General features: G+C 50.2%; 1 long non-coding RNA gene across 9 annotated transcripts in view; it reads right to left on the bottom strand.

The window, feature by feature from the left end:
* Positions 1–16,810, bottom strand: part of LOC149124300 (uncharacterized) — a 119,624-nt gene extending 102,814 nt beyond the window's left edge. For 2 of the 9 annotated variants that reach the window (XR_016214194.1, XR_016214193.1), the window contains exons 1-2: positions 15,450–16,588; positions 14,014–14,363 (exon numbers count right to left, since the gene is read on the bottom strand). This is a non-coding gene — a long non-coding RNA (uncharacterized LOC149124300). Of the gene's footprint in view, positions 1–5,805; positions 6,734–13,322; positions 13,488–14,013; positions 14,364–15,449 lie in introns of those variants that run through there. The other 7 variants (XR_016214195.1, XR_016214192.1, XR_016214196.1 and 4 more) reach the window with 7 other exon arrangements.
* Positions 16,811–19,437: the final 2,627 nt, after the last annotated feature.

Below are 19,437 nucleotides of genomic sequence, written 5' to 3'. Positions count from 1 at the left end.
GCAAATGGAAGACCTCTCTCTCTCTCTCCCTCTCTCATTGTAACTCTGAATTAATCTTTCTTAAAGAAAAAGAAAGAAAGAAAGAGAGAGAGGGAGAGAGAGAGAGAGAATGAATCTTCCTGGGCACCTGGATCTGCAGAAGCTCACCTTTCCATCCTGCCTGTGGGGCATGGACTTTTGCTCTGCCTGTCAATCTTTTCTTCCCACTGTCCTAATTTCTCTTCTGAGCTGGTGTGACAAGAACCTGGTCCCCTGGGCCCCTGGCATCTGTAATACATGAACCTGTCCGCTGCTCTGTGATGCAGCCTACATGTGTTGGAGGGACAAAGCATGGTGGTTCAGTCTGGGCTAGGAGTCACATGGCATGCCTTCTTCACATTTTGGCTTCACTCTGGCCCACCGTGTGACTTTGGGCAGTTTGGTACATTTTTCTAGAGCTCCTCTGCTAATCATAGATGATGATGATGACAATGGTCAAAGTCGCTGCCATATTGCGTCCTTGCCAAGTTCTAAGGCACTGGCCTCTGCCATGTACACCACCTCCTTTAGTCCTTACCAAGGCCCTGAGCATTAGTTATTTGTATTGACTGCATTCTATGTTAATAGGAACTTAGGGTGATAGGATTAACTTATTTATCAGAAGAGGGGGTGGTGTGGGTAGCCCTGGGCCCTGCCCATGGTGCCTACCTGCATGGCACTACCTAGTCCTTGGTGCCGAGCCACAGGAGACACATGGATAACCAAGGAGGACTATAAGCAATCCAAAGAAAATCACAAAAACTGACAGTCAGGGTGTATAAATGGACCACCTGCCTCCTGTCAGGGGAACAGCCTCCTCCTCATAATGAATGTTGGCCTTCAGAAAGGGTTCTTCCCTTCCCATCCTCATACTGGGGTCCATCAGCAATGACTCCCACCACTGGGAGATCCTGGCAAGGCCATGAAAAGAACCCACTCCCCCGGGCATTAGCCAAGGCTTCGCTCCGGGTGGCTGGCACACGCCACCTGCCCTGGTGCCCAGTCACAGGACCGGCTGTGGCTGGGTGTGACAGCTCCCTAACCTGACCTGAGGTGCCAACACCACAGCTGGATTGCACTCCGCAAATACAGGCTGCTGCACAGGAACAGAGAGGGGTGCAGGAGAAGGAGGAAGGGGGAAGGGAGGGTAGAAGAGGAGGGGGAAGTAGAGAAAGGCACAAGCAGATCAGAAAGCAGAAAAATGCAGAAGGGTGTGCCCCATCCCTGGACCTTTTAACACAGGAAGAACAGCTGAGCTGACCTCGAGTATTTAAAGTACCATTCCTGGGACCAGTGTTGTGTGTTGTGGCTCAGTGGGTTAAGCCTGCTTGCAATGCCAGCCTCCCATACTGGAGGACTAGTTCAAGTTCTAGCTCCTTTGCTTCTGACCCAGCTCCCTACTAATGTGCCAAGGAAAGCAGTGGATGATGGCCTAAGTACTTGAGCCCCTACCACTCGCATGGAGGACCCAGATAGAGTTCCAAACTGCTGCCATTAGCCTGTCCCAGCCCAGGCCTTTTTGTCCATTTGGAGAGTGAACTAGAGGATAGAAGGTCTCCTTCCTTGCCCCGTCACTCTGCCTAATAAATTAATTAAAAATAAAATAAAAATGCCCCAAGGAGGGGAGTGGGCATGCAGACTCCTGCAGGGCTTCAGGCAGGGCCAAGTGCAAGTGCAGGTGGTGGATGAGAGACAGCAGCCATGCACGCAGTGAGGTTGATTCCCTTCCAGCCCTTGGCCCTGATTTCCAAGTGGCCACATCTCTGCAGGGGGAAGACCCTCCACATCCACTGGACAAGTGGTCCTGACCGGTGCTGGTCTGGGAACTGTCGGGTACCAGCTCAAGGTGACTAAGCATGCCATTATCGGACTTGTCTCACGGCTCATGGCACAGAGCAGCTTGGATGTTGCTGCATTTGGACTCATGCGGTGAGCAGCATGCAGCCTGAGCTGTGTGTCACTGCTGCATGGTGTGCTACCTATGGACTGACACAACAGCTATGCGTGTATCCCTGGGGTCACTGAGTCACTGCACCCCTGGGAGCCTCAGTTTCTCTGTCTGCAAATTGGTAATAAATTTTCCATGTCCAAGGCATCCAGGCGGATTACATGAGGCAGTGCATGTTGAATGTGCTCTCAAATACAGGTAGCTCTTGGCTCTTGAGCATGGGGAACAGAGCCTTTGATTTAGTTGGGAGCAAAGTGTCTCCATGCCACAGCCATCTGTGAAATGAGCCCACTTTCTCAGGCTCAACCCACAACAAGCCAGGCATGTCCCAGCCTGAGGCAGAGGGGCTGGTCCCCAGCCAGGGATGAAGACGGGAAAAGCCATCCTTTTGCCTGGGAACAAGTGGATCGATGGTGAAGGAAAGCCTCGGGTCCTCCAGCACTTTAAAAGCCAATAATAAAATTTAAAATCAATGAAGAAGCTGACAGCAAACCGATGGTGGGGCCAGAGGCCAGGACTGATGTGTCTCGGGGCGGGGAGCAGCAGACAGCCTGGGCGGCCGGGCTTTGGAAGGCGGACTCAGAATCAGCATGCAGTAAGCACCCCATGAAGGCCAAGGCGCCTCTGAGCCTGGGATTGGGCGCAGACTCCACCTCCTGGGCCAGCATCCACCCACTGATGTGGGAGGCACAAACGGGAAATGAGGCTGTCCAGGATTAAGACCTGGACCCCACTACCATGCAGTTCTACTGAACCCAGGCTTTGGAGGGGTGCAGCCAAAGCTGGGAAATCATATTTTATGGCGCTGATTCCGGATGCATTAGAGAACAGTTGCACAGGCAATGTGGTCTGGCATGGAGAGACTCTGAGTATTTCTTAGCCGAGGGGTTATACAGCTTCATTTATCTGTGCAAACACCGAGTTCAGGGCTGGCAAGAGGGACAGCAGGACAGCAGGTGAATAAACTTTTCGTTAATGGCTTCAGGCTTCAGGCAGATGTGGGCAGGGGTGAATGGGAAGGGAAAGGCTGCAGAAGGGGTGCCAACTCCTGCCTGACTCCACCTGTTCTAAGGGCTCAGTGGGCAGTGGCCTCTGGGTGTTGCTGTCCTGATGTACAATATTATGAACAAAAAAGTGGCCCGATCAGACTGCTTCAGGAGTTTAGTAACAGATGCAGGCACAAAACCTCCAATGGGCCACAGAAGCTGAAGAAAGAGAATAGGGAAGAGACTCAGAGTACAGGTGAAAGACTGTTTTGGAGTGAGGGATGTCAGGGGAACAGACACACACAGAACAGAGAGACACACGTATGTATATAAATAGACAGACCTTCCAATAGACCAATGGACCTGAACTCTGAAAGCTTTAGATTCTTGGGGGCCTGGCTGTATTTGGCTTTTATCTTGGACTTTCTGTAAGTTTCTTTCAGGATTCCTAAGAATAAGCAGTGACCACGAGACCCAGTAGGTGTGACTTTCTGGTCCCAACAAGTCCATCAGTTCTAACTACACTGATGGGCAAAACCACAGCAGCCCAAAACAAGAAAGGAGAAAGAATGTAAGTGCTGCAGCCCACCTCACCCTTCCCCTTAAGTGAGGGCTTTGCACTCGAGTGTGGAGCAGGAAGATTGACCTGCCTGTCCTGCCAGGGGTCCACTGACTTGGTTTCAGGGTGACAGAAACATGGAGAAAGTAGAGAATCATTAGCAAGTGAACAAATGAACATCCTGTTTCCATTTCTGTTGCCAAGGCTAATCATCTAGTTCAACCGAGGCACCGGGTAAATTGAAGCCACATGGAAGTTAAGTGTGTTGATTTCATGCTCTAACTCTTCAGAGGAAAAACACCCAGACTCAGCCTATGGTTTCAGGAACTGAAGCCAGTAATTAACTCATAAGGACTTAAACTAACAAACAGCTTCCTTTACAAGTGCAGCATCAATCGAACCTTGATTCATGAAGTCACTAATTGGTCTTCCTAGCTTTGCTTTTAGTGCAAGGCCATCAGATAAATAGATACGTCCTGTCCTGTCCCTGAATTGCCTCTTTTCTAAAGAGAGAAGACAGAAGAGCAGAGGAGAACCAGCATCCAATACAGCAAACCTGGACAAGTGCAGGAGATGGGGTGGGAAGACAGGAACAGCATCAGCAATCAGAAGGGGCTGAGAGTTTCCAAACGAACCAGTCTACTGCAATTAATAACGCTGAACTGCAGGGAGAGGTGACAGCTGGGTAGCCAGGTGCATCCTGTTGCCCTTATATGAAGTTGCTAAGTGACGACCATGTGAATGGTGGCCTCAGGTAGTGTCCACACCTGAACAGCTGGCCAGGTGTGAGCCCAGCGTTAACACAGTCTTCTCCCTGAGGCAGTGGAGCTCCTGCAGGAACTTCTCTCTGGATGTCCAGGTCCTGGCTGGGCCTGGCAGCCCCTGAGCAGGAACTGTGGAAACGCTCCACTCCCAGCTGATAAAAGCTAAGCAGTCCCCAGCAACACACACAGCTGTTCCACATTTCAAGATTCGTATCAAGTCTAGTCCTGAATGACCTTCATTTGTTAAACTTACAGACCGACAGACTGTCGTCCCTTTCCTGCTGTCACTTTTAGCATCAAGATTTTTTTTTTATCTGAAGTCAATTGACAACAGAGTTCTTGGATTTTCCAATTTCAAAACTTGTTACAAAGCTACAGTTATCAAGACAGCTCAGTGCTGGCATGAAGACAGATACATAGGCCAATGGGATAGAACAGAACTTTTAGAAAGAAGCCCTGGTGTCTATGGTAAATTGATTTTTGCTGTTGTTGTTGGGATCACTTTTGGTCAGTTGCTTTTTGACAAACTTTTCCCCAGTTAAATGAAGGAGAGAATGAGCTTGCCAAAAAATAGTGCAAAACAATGAAGTTGGGACTTTCAAATGAAAAATTCGTTGCAAGTGGATCACAAACCTAAATGTAAGAGCCAATGTGACACAATTTTTAGAAGGAAATATAGGAGGAAATCTTCATGACCTTAGGTTAAGCAAAGGCTTTGCAGATATGACACCAAAAGCCTAGGTGACAAAAGAAAAATAAATTGAACTTCAAAAATTAAAAACTTCCCTGCTTCAAAAAACATGATCAAGAAAGTAAAAAGATAACTCACAAAAAATCAAAGAAAATATTTGCAAATCGTATCAAATAAAGGACTTATATCCAAAACATATAACAATTTCTTACAATTGATAATAAAAAGATAAATGAGGGGCTGGTGCTATGCATAGTAAGGTAAGCCTCTGTCTGCAGTGCCAGCATCCCATATGGGTGCTGGTTCGTGTCCCAGCTGCTCCTCTTCTGATCCAGGTCTCTGCTACGGCCTGAGAACAGTGGAGGATGGCTCAAGTGCTTGGGCCCCTGTACCTACATGGGAGACCCAGCTGACTGTTCTGGGGAGTGCAATGAAATCCCACACTATCCCGTCCCATCTCGAATAGGGTGTGAATGATCCCTTTGTCCAGCGTGCCCTCTGTATAAATGCTACCCATCCGTCAGTCACCTGGTGCCAACAACAGGGTTATCAGATCAGCTGTCATGGCATGGTGTGGCTGGTGTCCAAATGACCCTTACACAGTAACCTTATGCTGTTCATCACAGTGTCTGTGTCATTCACCTCACTTCATCTCATCACACAGGCGCTGTCATATTCCTGCTTCACAGGAAGGGTGAATACAGCATAGCGAGAAATGTGAAAACAGAGATCACACTCACATTACTTTTATTATAGCATAGCTATAAATATTCTATTTTATTATGATGTTTAATCATCTTTTACCATGGCCAAATGTACAAATTAAACTTTATCATGGGAATGTATGTGTAGGAAAAAAATATTATCTATAGGATTTGGTCCTCTGTGCAGGTTCAATCATCCACTGGGGGTGGCTAAGAGGGGAACTACAGTACATATAAAATAATCCATCTGCACAGGTGTGCATGACTGTGGGCAGAAATACCTAGAAGGTGCCTTGGGAAGGTGTGCCCAAAACATGGAAGTCACTGCTGGGGAGGAGAGAAGAGGGGCCAGAGCATAGGTGAAGGGGTCTTTGGTCATTTGTTTACTTCTGCATTATTTCTCTGCTCTTCAGTAAGCATGGGAACCCACATTACTTGTGTAACAGAAAAATATTTTGGAGGAAAATAAAAGTCCCAACAAGTGGTGTACAAGGAATCGTCTGCATTTGGCACGGATATTAAGAGGGAGGAGTCATTACTGCCAAGATGAAGGCAGGAGTTCAAGGACAGGTGTTTCTTGATGTGGAGCTGGGAGGTTGAGTACATCTGGCCCAGGAAGGAGAAGTTGTGGACCTTCAGATGGGCCCGGGGCAGTGTTGTGACAAGTCTGCTATTGCCTAGGTCTCGGTGTTTATAGCTCATTCATTAACCAGCATGTTTTCACCTTGGATCTTTTCCAGTGGGGAAACTGCAGACAGATCTGTCAGTATCAGATAAGATTTAACAAAAGAAATGAAGGAGAGAGAGAGAGACCAAAAGCCAAAAAGGTGAAACTCCGGTGTCTGAGAATCAGACCTGTTAAGTAATGATGTAAATGGCTGAAAGTTCTAGAACTCCTTGGATTCTATGCAGTTCTACCCCCGAGACATGGATGCTCTCAGAGCAGCTAGAATGGTGCTGCCTTTTCCTTACTAATTCTATTTTCTGCATCGTTGTCCAACCAGACTTCATAATTGGGGAAAAGTGTCTTCCAGAACAGTCTGCAACCTGGTGCCATGGCTTCCTGTACAAAGAACAGATGCATAAAGATGGAAGCATGCATTTGGCGTGAGCCCCTGGACCGCTCTTAGCTTGATCTTTGGAGTGGTTCAAGTTCAAGCTTGCTGCTAGCTTTGGCCTCCAACCTTCATGAAAAGCTCAGTTTTGCCTCTGAAGTATCCGAAGCAGAACAGCTGACCGAGTCTATTGTGTCTGTATATTAGGTCCTAAAGCAGGAGGTATAATCTAAGCCAGGAACATTCCTACCAGGGGTTCTGGCAACACTTTATCACTTTCCTTGCACCCTTGTGGGGGGAGTGAAATAAATTAAAAATTAAGGGGCCTTGGGTAGAAGAATAAGATGGCAATTAACCCCTCAAATTCTCTGTTTAGAAGCAAGGAAAACATTTATAAAACAGCATCAGCTAGTGGCACCAAAATATTTTCAATAAACTTTGTCTACCTCCCAGTATGGACTCACTGGAGTCACAATATTGCCCTAAATTAATTTATGGGTCCCCAAAGTCCACTGAACTAGGAATTTGGCCAATATGTCTGTTCATCCCTTTCAATTTAAAATTAAATTAAATCTTCGGTTGTTTGCCTGAATTAATTGTTCAGCTTGCAAAAAAACCAATCAAACTTAAGTTATAAGTAGTTCCAGCTGTGGGGTGTCCTTCCCCCCTCCCCAGCAGCAGTGAAAAGTTAATTTTAAAATACAATCATTTCATAAACAGGACTGGGAGATACTTTGGTTTCCTTTCAGAGATAAAAGCATTACTGAATAGTCATCCTTGAACCTGGACTACAGTTCTTCCTCGAAACCCAACAGTTGACACAGACATAGACAACATAATCAGGTCACGGTCTGCCTCAAGGACATTGCTGCCAACCTTGAATAGATATTAAGGCCCTTTGATCAAAGGGAAAGACAAGAAAACTACCCAGCATTATACCCAGTGCTTGGTTTTAACCCAGGGGTTAGCCACAGTCTGATATTATCACTCTGCAATGTATTTATACTACCTTGGCCTCTGACAAGTCCAAATGTAGTCAGCAGGATTGCAAAAATTCATTCTTCCATGTCTTAGCTGCTGTCACTTTCCCCTTTCATGCAAATGAATACAAAAGAAATCCCTTTCAAGTTGTTAATACGAGATACTATCTCAACTTTCATGACCGAAGGTCTCACCGTCCTATCTCTATGAAACATGCTCCAACTTAAAATAAATATTGGAAGTTACTTGAGTGAAAATAACTACCTTTCATAAATATGGCCGGAACAAAGTTGTTAAACCATCAGTTAATCTTGATATTCAAGGCAAATGAAAGGAAAAGCGAGGACTTGCAGATAAATTACTTTCTCCATAGCCAGAAGCAACGTGTGTACAATAAAGCACATCCTCCTCAAATAATAAGAATAAATCTATCTCATTTTCCCCCTTGTATACTGTGCTTATTAAACTACAGCCTTTGTCGACAAGCTCTCTATTCTAATATAAACAGTACAACGACAAGCACAATTCTTCTTGCTCATGGTTAATATATTTGAAGAATCAACTCTGAATCATTTAGGCAAATCATTCCAGTATATTCATAGTGAGGACAAATTTTCATCCTCTTATCTGAATTATAAACAGGCTTTCACTTCCATTACCCTAAATAACTACAGGGACTTTCACCTCAAAGTTATTTCTAACACAAGAAAATTGCACAATGACATGTGTTTATCTTTTTAATTCCTAAAGGCTGAAAATACAAAATAGACATTTGGGATGCTAACAGGACACAGAAAATCTACCGACCAGCCATGGGAAACAGCACAGGCTTAGGGGCCCAAGCAGCTAGGGGGAACTGGAGTGTACATGCATGTGTAGGTACTGGAAGCAGGCAAACAGGTAAAGAAAGCCAATGCTTGAATAGAGGTGGGTTCCGGTTCATAACAGATGTGGTCACAGGTGAGATTTGACTTTGGACCTGCTAAACAAACTATCCATATAAACAATACACGAGAATATTGACTTGCCTCAAACAACAAGCTGGAGCCAGCAGCACACAGAACAGGATGGACACAACTTCCAGGTAAGAGCCCTAGCCTAGCAATAGTGAGCACTGGCATAGCACTTAAAAAGAGGAGCTCTTTCCCACTGTAATTTTATTTTTTTATTTGAGAGGCAGAAAGACAGAGATAGACAAACAGAGGGCTCCCATGTGTTGGTTCATTCCTCAAGAGCCTGCAATGGACATGAATGGGCCAGGGCAAAGCCAGGAGCTGGGAACCCAATCCAGGTTTCCCACCCAGTTTCCCGGGTGGCAGGATCTGAGTCACTAGAGCCATCAGCACTGGCTCCCAGAGTCTGCACTGGCAGGAAGCTGGGATTGGGAGTCAGAGCTGAGTACTGAACCGAGAAACTCTGATACGGACGTGGGCATCCTAACTGGCATCTTAACCACCCCCTCCTAAGAAATCTGATTTGATTCAGCTCCCCGCAGCAACACTGGGAAAAAGTTGGTTTTTTGTTTGTTTGTTTGTTTAAGGAACTGTCTTCATTTTATGGGTGAGCCAGTACATAATGCATCAAAGACAGGGCCCAGATGTTTGAACCCCAAATCCACTCCACCATCTTTTGACTCAACAGCATCCTGTGTTTCCCTATTTGTAAAGTGGGAATAAAAGCATCTTGTGCAGCGTTCTCATGGAGATCTAATGAGATCCATTATCTGATGGGTACCAGTTACGATGCTTTGGGCTGTAAACTAAAAGAACAATGCAATTTTGCATGGCCTGAAATTAAAGCAATTTATGGGCTCCTGGGCCTAGAAAGTCCACCTCAGGGGAGAAGGGAGAAGGGTGGGATTGTAAGACTGGGCTGATGTGGAGGTCCCTGGCGAGCCAGTGCTCAGGGATTCTCTTGACTCTGCCTTCCTCTGCATACTGGCTTTGTGCCCACATGGAGCAGAGATGACTGCACAGCTCCTTCTCCATGGGGAGGTGAGAAGACAGTCTCCTCCTCTCAAGCATCCGCCTCATTCCTGCACTCTGCTGTGCTGGCTGAACAGCTCCACCACAGTAACGAGCGTGGAACATGACAAGGAATGTGGCTGCTACCCCACGTGACAGTGTAGGGACAGATACCGTAGAGGCTGCCAGTATGTGGAAACTCCGGCACACCACTGGGTATCCAGGCATGTGATGTAATGTTTGTATCATCCTTTTCCATGTACAAAGGAGGTTCCATAGTTGACACTACTTGAGAGCCTCCTTCTGTTTATTAGATGTAAATTATCATAGCAGGTGACATTTTCTGAGCACTTACCATGAGCCTAGCCATTTAATAAGTACTTCATTTATATTGTCTCGGGCAATCCTTCTATTATTCATTGAGGTAGGAAGCATTATTCTTTTCTTAGAGATAAAGAAACTGGGCCATAAAGACTCAAAAGTTACCAAATCAAAATCTGGTCTATGTAAAAAGAAAGCAGAGGGGCCAGTGCTGTGGCATAATAGGCTAAGCCTCTGCCTTGGGTGCTGGCATGCCATATGGGTGCCGATTTGTATCTGGCTGCTCCTCCTCTGATCCGGCTCTCTGCTATAGTGGAGGATGGCCCAAGTGCCCAGGGTCCCCTGCACCTGCATGGGAGACCCTAAAGAAGCTCCTGGCTCCTGGCTTTGGATTGCCTCAGCTCAGGCCACTGTGGCCATTTGGAGAGTGAACCAGCAAATACAAGGCCTTTCTGTCTCTACCTCTCTCTCTCTCCTTGTAACTCTACCTCTTAAATAAATAAATAAATCTTAAAAAAAAAATTAAGGGCCGGCGCCGTGGCTCAATAGGCTAATCCTCCGCCTGTGGCACCAGCACACCGGGTTCTAGTCCCAGTCAGGGCGCCAGGTTCTGTCCCAGTTGCCCCTCTTCCAGGCCAGCTCTTTGCTGTGGCCCGGGAGTGCAGTGGAGGATGGCCCAAGTCCTTGGGCCCTGCACTCCATGGGAGACTGGGATAAGTACCTGGTTCCTGCCTTCGGATCAGCGCGGTGCGCCGGCCGCAGCGCGCTGGCTGCTGCGGCCATTGGAGGGTGAACCAACGGCAAAAGGAAGACCTTTCTCTCTGTCTCTCTCTCACTGTCCACTCTGCCTGTCAAAAAAAAAAAAAATTAAGAAAGCAGAGTGGCATATGTCTCTAAGAGGATTTCATGGTTCCTTTGCTTCATTTTCCCGCACTGGTCAGTTTAGAGCCCTATACCCCATCACTCCATGCTGCATCATTGGCACTGTACTTAGAAACAATCCATTCCAGGAGGTGCTACTCCCAAGTGCATCACCAAGGGGGAAAAAAAAGTCATCTACAGAAAGACGAAGTTTGGGGAACAAACCACACATCTCAGCCAGCCCTTATCACCCGTCTCAAACTCTGGGGCTCAGTCGACAGCAAGAAGGGGAGCCTCCTATGGCAATGCCAGGACATGACCTTGGCCCACCTGCTCCCACTCACCTCACCACTGTGCCCACCAGCCTTGTTAGCCTTCACTATGTCCTCCCACCAGGACAAATGTTCTCCCCTCTTGTACCTGCCCCTGCTGTACCTTTCTCTTTTCCCACCTTGAGCCTCAGCTCAAACATCCCCCATTAGAGAGCAAAGTCTCTCTTCTGTATGATACAGCATCGCCTTCCATGTTCTATGCTGCCTTCATTTTTGTGTTTGTTTTTGTGTCAGATTTAGCCCAATTCCTCAATCACCTGTCCATCTTTGTTGATAGATTGTCTACTTTTATTCCTTCACTACCATGTAAACACCTTAACAAAGGGCCTTAGGTCTTTTCACTTCGCTGTCCCCAGCACCTGGAATAGTGGCTGGCATCATCTGCTTGGGGCTCACTACAGGAGAGCAAATGATTAATAAGCACATGTGAATTATGTCCTGCCTCTTAGACATTCACAACATCCAGCCAAAGGCCCTGAGAAATTATTATTATGATTCTCAGGATCTTTGGTGCCCAAATCTGACCATTTAACACTTTTGGTCAAAAAAAAAAACAAAAAAAAAAAACCATTGCTGATACTCTAATGAATTAAGGTTTGTGGGAAATCCCTTTGGGAAATCCTGATCTGCTCTCTTCCCGTTTTAAAGGTGAGGAAACAGCCTTGGAGGAGTCCCAGGGGTGCACAGTGTGTCTGTGGCCCCCAGGGCAGCGCCCGGCTGTCTGCTCCCTATTCAGGATCCCTGGCTCCAGCTCCTCCTCAGGCTTCATGGAGGGGGTGGAGGATATCGGACACACCAGGCAGTAAGTCTATGGATGAGTACTAAGTGGCCAGAAGCTCTGGTGAAGCTTTTACAGGAGACACGGTCCTTGAAGAGCTGCTCGTCGATTCCTCGCAGACTGGGGCTCACAGGGGATCCGCGATCCCCACCAGTCCGGGCTCCACTGCCCTTTGCTGCTTGCCGATTCTGTTCTCGCCATTTGAGTCATTTATTTGTCATTCCTCGGCACTTCTTTTGGACTTGTATCAAATGGAACACAGCCCTCTTTGTGAACCAAAGAAATGCTCTACAGCATCTCTGGCAGAAAACGAAGTGGCTGTGCTGAGAGGGCTGGATGGAGTGGCAGGTGAGTGGCAGGCGACACCGGGCCTGTCACAGCCCTGTCACTGGGTTTTGACTGAAAGCCATCTCTCCCCGGGTGCTGCCCCTCACCTCCTTCACCCCAAGTGGACGCTGTCCCCTTTCCCTGAAGGGCTGCTCTCATCACGGACTCCGTGGCTTTCTTTCCCGAAACATTGCTGCCGCCGCCACCAACTCCCCACACACTGACTACTCCCTCCTGGCCTTGGTTTCCTCCACACTTCCCATGCTCCCTGTTTCCTACTCCTCTCTATTCCCACCTCTAAACTAGGAGGCCCTCGCCTTTGTGTTTTCCCCAGGGATCAGTTTTGTGGCGCAGGGCTGGCTCTAAACACCCTTTTCACTGCTGGTGACCCTCAGGCTGCTCTTTGCAGCTGTGTGTCCCCACAAAAAAGAAAACCAGAAAAAGCTGCAGAGCTGCAGAACCAGAGCAGGGATTGCCTCGGCTCAGTTACATTCCCTTGAGCAATTTCTTGGGACATTTTTGTGCTTTGGTTTCCTTAACCATGACCGGGGTGGTGAGTACCAACCTCCTAGGGCTGTTGTGAGGCTCAAATAAACTTCTCTCAAATGCAGTGCACAAGTAGGAAGCAGGGGTTAGTGAGGGCTGCCAGGGAACAGCCATAGAAACACAACACACCAAAGTCCGGGTTTCCCCACCCCCACTCCACTGCTGCCTCTAGGGTTGCCACAGTTGTCTAAAACCACCTGCTGGACATGTAAGGTGCCAGAGGCCCAGAGCCACCCTTGCAAACACACTGGAAGTGGAAGGGAGAATGTCAACCTCCCCACAGCCTCCACCCCACCCCCACCTCTTGCACCCGGCATCCAACAGCAGGCCTGCCCCCCAGGGTTCAAGCAGGAAAACAACATGGACGCCCCTGAGCAGACTCAGGAAATCTAAATTCCCCACCTCTCTGGTTCTCCCCAGCTTGGGCTGCCCAGCTCAATGCCAACTAGAGCCTCCTGGCTGTGTGTTTGTAAAGGTCTGGGGATTTCTTGCTTGTTAATTCAGCCCCTGGGACACGGGGACCTTGAGGTGGCTTACTGCAAACACCTGCTCCTCCTCCTCTCCAGAAAAGTGAGGGCAAGCACCTTATGCTCCAGGGCTAGGAAAAGGAGACGAGGAACATCTCCATTTATTTCCAGGTTCTCTCGTCAGACTACGAAGGAGGAAAGGAGAGGGAAAGTGGATTTGAGGCGGACGGATTAGGAAGGACTGACGGGGTCCCTGGAGACAGAGCTCCTCCCCACCCACACAGGAAGTGGTGTGCGTGGCCAGGAGTGAGCTGGCGGCGTGTTCTCCATCTCAGCACACGGAGAGGAGCACACAGCCTGCTGGACCTACCACTCCAGACAGCACCCATCCTCCTGGCCAGCAGGATCAGTTGTGACACCCTTAGTGACACCCAGTCTTGCACTCCCGTCAGCCCCCGGCGGTCCTTGGGCGGTCACCACACTTTGCACTCAGCCCTGGCACCCCAGCCTCCCACTGGGACTTGCGAGGGCCATCCTGTGGCCCCTGAACACCCAGGAGCCACCTCCCAACACCTCTGTTCCCCCAGGCGGCCACACAGCTCTGCACGTTGCTGTGCCTTGAGTACGTTCCTCCCGGATGCGGACGTGACTGGGGGCCCGCAGCGTGGCGGCTGCGGTGCTGAGAGCCAGCAGAGACATTTCTGCACGTACCTTTGAGGTGCTCAGTGTCTGGCGCACGGTTCTGCAGCCTCGGCTGTGCGTTGGCATGACCTGAAGAGTCCCAGGATCTCCTGCGACCTGAGGCTCTCGCCCAGGGGCTGATTTTGTTGGTCTGGGGTGAGGCCAAGGCGCTGGGACTTTAAAGTGCTTCCAGCTGATTCCAATGAGCAGAAAAGCTGGGAACTGTCCATCCAGAGTTCCGATGAATGTGTGGTTAGAAAGGAGGGAGGGCCAGCGCTATGGCGCAGTGGGTTAACGCCCTGGCCTGAAGCGCTGGCATCCCATATGGGCGCCGTTCGGGACCCAGCTGCTCCTCTTCCAATCCCGTTCTCCGCTATGGCCTGGGAAAGCAATGGAAGATAGTCGAAGTCCTTGGGCCCCTGCACCCGCATGGAAGACCGGGAAGAAGCTCCTGGCTCCTGGCTTCGGATCAGTGCTGCTCCAGCCATTGTGGCCAATTGGGGAGTGAACCATCAGATGGAAGATCTCTCTCTGCCTCTCCTCTCTCTCTGTGTAACTCTTTCAAATGAATACATAAATCTTTAAAAAAAAAAAAAAAAGCAAGCAAGCAAGGGGGAAGGGGTTGCTTGCAATGCCGGCATTCCATGTGGGGCTCCAGTTCAAGTTCCAGCTGCTCCACTTCCAAGCCAGCTCCCTGCTGATGCACCTGGGAAAGCAGTGGAGGATGGCCTGGGTCCTTGGCACCCCCGTGGGAGACTCGGAGGAGGCTGGCCTAGCCCGGCTGTTGCAACCATCTGGGGAGTGAACCAGTGGATGGAAGATCTGTCACTCCCTCTCAATATAACTCTGCCTTTCAAATGAATAAAATAAATCTATTAAAAAAAAAAAAGCCTGGGGAGGGGAGGGCTAAGGGACACGGATTCCAGGGTATGCTGGAGGGCCCTCCCCCATGCGGGGCCACGGGGGAGATCAAGGCAGGCTTCCCAGGGGAGGCGGTCTTTGACCTGTTTTAGAGGAAGAGTGGAAGTGGATCAAGTGGCCCAGGATAGGGGAGAGAAAGGGAGGTAGGAGAGAGAGGGAACTGTAGGCAGAGGGAAGGGAGCGCAGGGCCGGAGGAACGAGGTGGGTTGGAGCCCGAGCAGTAGAGGACTAACAGTCCCGAAGCTCTGAGTGGCGGGAGCAGCGGCTGGACAGTGAGTGGGGGCTTGTGGGAGCTCAATGAGGGCAACAGAGTACCATGGAAGAATGAGGCGGCTGGCTGCGTGGAGGGTGCATGGACCGGGTGGGTGGCGGGCGCAATGGGGCTCTGTGAACAGATCTGAGCACTACCCAATCGGAAAACTAGCTTGTGTTTACCCAGGGCACCGCCTGAGACAGTCAGCACCATCTCTCTAAACGCCCTCACCCATCCCTCCAAGAGTGCTGTGATGAGCCCCGTTTCAGAGGAACCACCCAAGCGAATGCACCTGCCTCAGGTCAGAGCAGCTACCGCAGTGGCTGTGTCAAGCCAAAAGCGCCTCACCATCCGGACTTCCGGACTTCAGGTTGTCTCACGAGACTTTACCACCTTGGTGTCTCGCGAGACTTCACCTCCTCTCACGGGACTTCATCTGGTGTGTGCCTCACAAGCCGGTGTTTCCTGAGGGCCACAAGCCTCCCTCGTGGCTCAGCGAACGCTGGCGTTTTAATAAGACTTTCCCTAGCTGGCCGAGATGTCCGTCGCACCCTGCGGCGCAATCTCAGGCTCGAAAACCAGCGTGCACCTTGGCGAATCATTCTGAAGGGCCCAGCACATTCAAAGGGTTTCAGCCGCACACGCGTTCCTAATTCCCGCACTCAGTGCAGATTGCCAAGACGAGGTGGCAGGTCTTGAGCTCCGTGCGGGTGACTCCTGGCCCCAGACCACAGGGGCAAGGGGCTTCAAGGATGCAGATTCCCAGCCTCGCCCCCATCCACCCAGGGCTACCTGAATCAGGGCCTCTGGACATGGGCCCCAGGATTGGCGCCGTGGAGGCAAGCTCCCTTTAACGTCGGTCTACAGCAGACAATGCTTCAGCTCCTGCCTCTCCTGGGAAAGTTGCTTCTGCTTCCCTCTGCAGATCATTTAAAGGCTAAAGGATCTGGGTGCACGGGAGGTCGGAAGCATAGGATCTCTGCTCACTGCACAGCTTCGGGGCTTGGCTCAGAGCCTCCTGTGCCCCGGGGCTTGCTGCTGTCCTGAGGCCTAGTGACTCTGGTGGCCGAGGTAGAAGCAAAGGTGGCTTGCAAAGCAACTGATCCAGCAGGAAGGGAGATGTGAAAATGACTGGTAGCCCATTGCCTTCCTCAAGTGCAAAAATCTGTATCTGCAACCTACAAGGTCTCTTTCTGATGGGAGGAGGGTACTTAACAAAAGCTTATGGAAAATGGAATGAAAAGATACATTTGGTGCAAAAACAATCGAAATCCATGCATATGAGGGATCTTCAGAAAGCCCTTGAAAAAATGTGCATTATGGGACAACCCAGACACAGATGTCACCCTTGTTTTCCACCAAAATAAACTCACCTTTTAATGTCATTTTCCGTGGAAAGCACTCTCAGAGCTGCACAGCAGGATGGCTGGGGGCCAGCAGAGCCTCAGAGGACGGGTTTAGGTGTTAGCAGCCTCATTGCTGCAGGATTTGCTTTGAAAATTAGAATATAAATCGTCTGCCTCAGCAGAAAACACTTTCATGTGGAAGCTAACGAGGAAAACATTGCCTGGACCCGACTCACCAAACACCCAGCCTGGTGACTCGTCTTGAAGAGCCGAGATGCTTTGATCCCTAGCCAAGTTCTGCTCCCCTGGACTTGAATGGAGTCTTCCTGGCCCAGCTCTTCATTTGGGATTGTGATTCGGCATGGTAAGGATGAAGTGGTTTCTTAAAACTTAATACACTGAAGGCCCTGGCTTAAGGGCAGAGGCCCAGTGACCTGCTCCAGGTCCAGCCACGTGGCTGCAGATCTGGGCTTGTACATCCCCTCTTGCCAAGCTGTGGCCTCCCCAGCTGGCGAGGTTCCACAACGTGTCTCTTTGGGAGAGGCCCAAGGAGTGGTTAATGGCTGTTTTTGATCTGAAACCTGGAAAAGCACATCACACGTTCAAAGACTAAAGCGTGCATAATTACAAGTTTGATCTAAGGTAGGACTCGAGTTAGGGAAATGACTTGCTTGGATAAATATTGGGAGAGGTTTCCTTGGAGAGAATGAGGGGAGGGCGGGCTCCTGGGTCCGGGGTGGAATCCCGGCTTGTCTTTTTGGCCCTGTAGGTGGCCATTCCCCTGCCCCAAGGAAAGACACATCCTCAGCAGAATGTCTGGTCCAGTGTCCACCTGCTGCTTCAGCCTATTGGTGTAGCTGGGCCTAGGTGTCCAAACCACTTCCCACATGTTCTGGTACAGTTTCCATGGCAATGCCGGCTCACCGGCATGACCAGGTTCTAATTAACCAGTCCGCAGGCCAGGTGAGCTTTCCTGCCACCAGGTGGAGACTGACTCAAATCTATGAACCAGGATATCTTTTGCATATTCAAAAGGAAGACACGTGGGTGGGAAGGGCCTTCAGAGGGGGTCTGCTCCAGCCATTCTGAAACCACACTGATCAGACACACCCAAGGGGCCCTTCCAGATGCAGAGGCCTGTTCCTAGGTGATCCGAAGGACTGCGTGCTTGTTTTGCGGAGGCTGATAGCGGCATGTGTGACATGGAGTGATTTGCTTTAGAATATTCCAGCACAAATGAAAAGGGCTTGTTCCCACAGGAGGGAGTGGCCTATGCAAATCAGGTAATTAGGGAGCATTTGCTGTTTGTATGGATATGGACAAGGTTTAGCGCAAGCAGAAAGGGTTGGACACAAGTGGTGCTGGGTAGACTATGATCCCCAGGCCCGAAGCGCAAAGGGAGGGAATGGTTAAGACCCCTTGGACAGACGCGTGCTACCTGAGAAGCCAGCACTCTGAGCCATGCTTTGGGGTGCAGGAACACAGCTGCTGGCTGGTGGGGAAATGCATGGCGGGGCCTGGCCAGCCCTCTGGGCTTCCCAATCCCTGCTGGAGCCCAAGGCAAGGGAGGCTGCTGAAGGCAGCTGTCAAGTCCACCCTTCCTGAGGCCCCAGGCGGGGTGGAGCAGGCCCGGGGAGGCCAGTGGAGAGCAGCCCGCAGAGGAGACTGAGAACAGATACGGGGGAACATTGGTGGCCTTGGAACCTGGCGATATGTAGCTGGGGCCAGAGGCCCTTGTCTTCTTTCCTTTAGAGTCTACTGGACGTCTTTGTGGGTAAGTTAAAAGCAATACAGGTTCCCAGGCCGGCTCCACACCAATGAAATCAGAATCTTTAGGGATCAGAGCCCAGGCATGTGTGTTTTTCAGAAGATCCCCAGTTTTTTTAATTTTAATCCAAGCTGCTCTTTTTACGGAGGCCAGCCGAGGCCCTGGGGGAAGTTAATGGATCTGTCCCAAATCCCAGAGAGAAGGTAAGACACCGGCCTGTGGGGCAGCTGCGGCAGCAAGAGAGCCACGGCCACAACCACAGGCCGAGCGCTCAGTGTGTGCCACACACGGCTCTGGCTCTGAGCTCACATGGTAGTGGCGAAGGTGGAGTGAGCTCAGCCCGACGCAGCAACGCCTGTGCGGGAAGACACCCAGCAGTTGTAGCTGTCAGCTCCGGTCAGCCTCACTTCTGAGATCACAGTTATTATTCTTTGCATCTCTTCTTTTAAGAACAGAAGAGGGACAGACATCTGGGGAAGCCGAGCCGCTCCCACGGGGTTACCAGAGGCTGGGACGCAGGCTCTTCACCGCCGTCTGACTCCCTCCTGCAGTCCAGGCAGTGCTGGGCACCCGCTTTCTGCTTCACATCTCCAGGTCCCCTCTTTAGGCTTGTGGGTCTAGCAGTGGTGGGCAACCTTTTTTTCCTGCCAAGGGCCATTTGGATATTCACGACATCATTCGCAAACCATACAAAATCGTCTACTTAAAAATCAGCCTGGGCCGGCGCCGCGGCTCACTAGGCTAATCCTCCGCCTTGCGGCGCCGGCACACCGGGTTCTAGTCCCGGTCGGGGCGCCGGATTCTGTCCCGGTTGCCCCTCTTCCAGGCCAGCTCTCTGCTGTGGCCAGGGAGTGCAGTGGAGGATGGCCCAGGTGCTTGGGCCCTGCACCCCATGGGAGACCAGGAAAAGCACCTGGTTCCTGGCTCCTGCCATCGGATCAGCGAGGTGCGCTGGCCGCAGCGCGCCAGCCGCGGCGGCCATTGGAGGGTGAACCAACGGCAAAGGAAGACCTTTCTCTCTGTCTCTCTCTCTCACTGTCCACTCTGCCTGTCAAAAAAAAAAAAAAAAAAAAAATCAGCCTGCTGTACACATTGGATTTCGAGTCTTTCCCAGGGTAGCCTTGGCAGATCCAGACCCCGTGATTTCCATTCCCTGCCCCTTATGG

Source organism: Oryctolagus cuniculus, chromosome 10 (assembly GCF_051225735.1).
Source record: "Oryctolagus cuniculus isolate XC-2025 breed Fujian yellow rabbit chromosome 10, ASM5122573v1, whole genome shotgun sequence".
In the NCBI taxonomy this organism is placed as follows: Eukaryota; Metazoa; Chordata; class Mammalia; order Lagomorpha; family Leporidae; genus Oryctolagus; species Oryctolagus cuniculus.
Note: the sequence above shows the minus strand (reverse complement) of the source record. Positions and strands in the feature narration are given on the sequence as shown.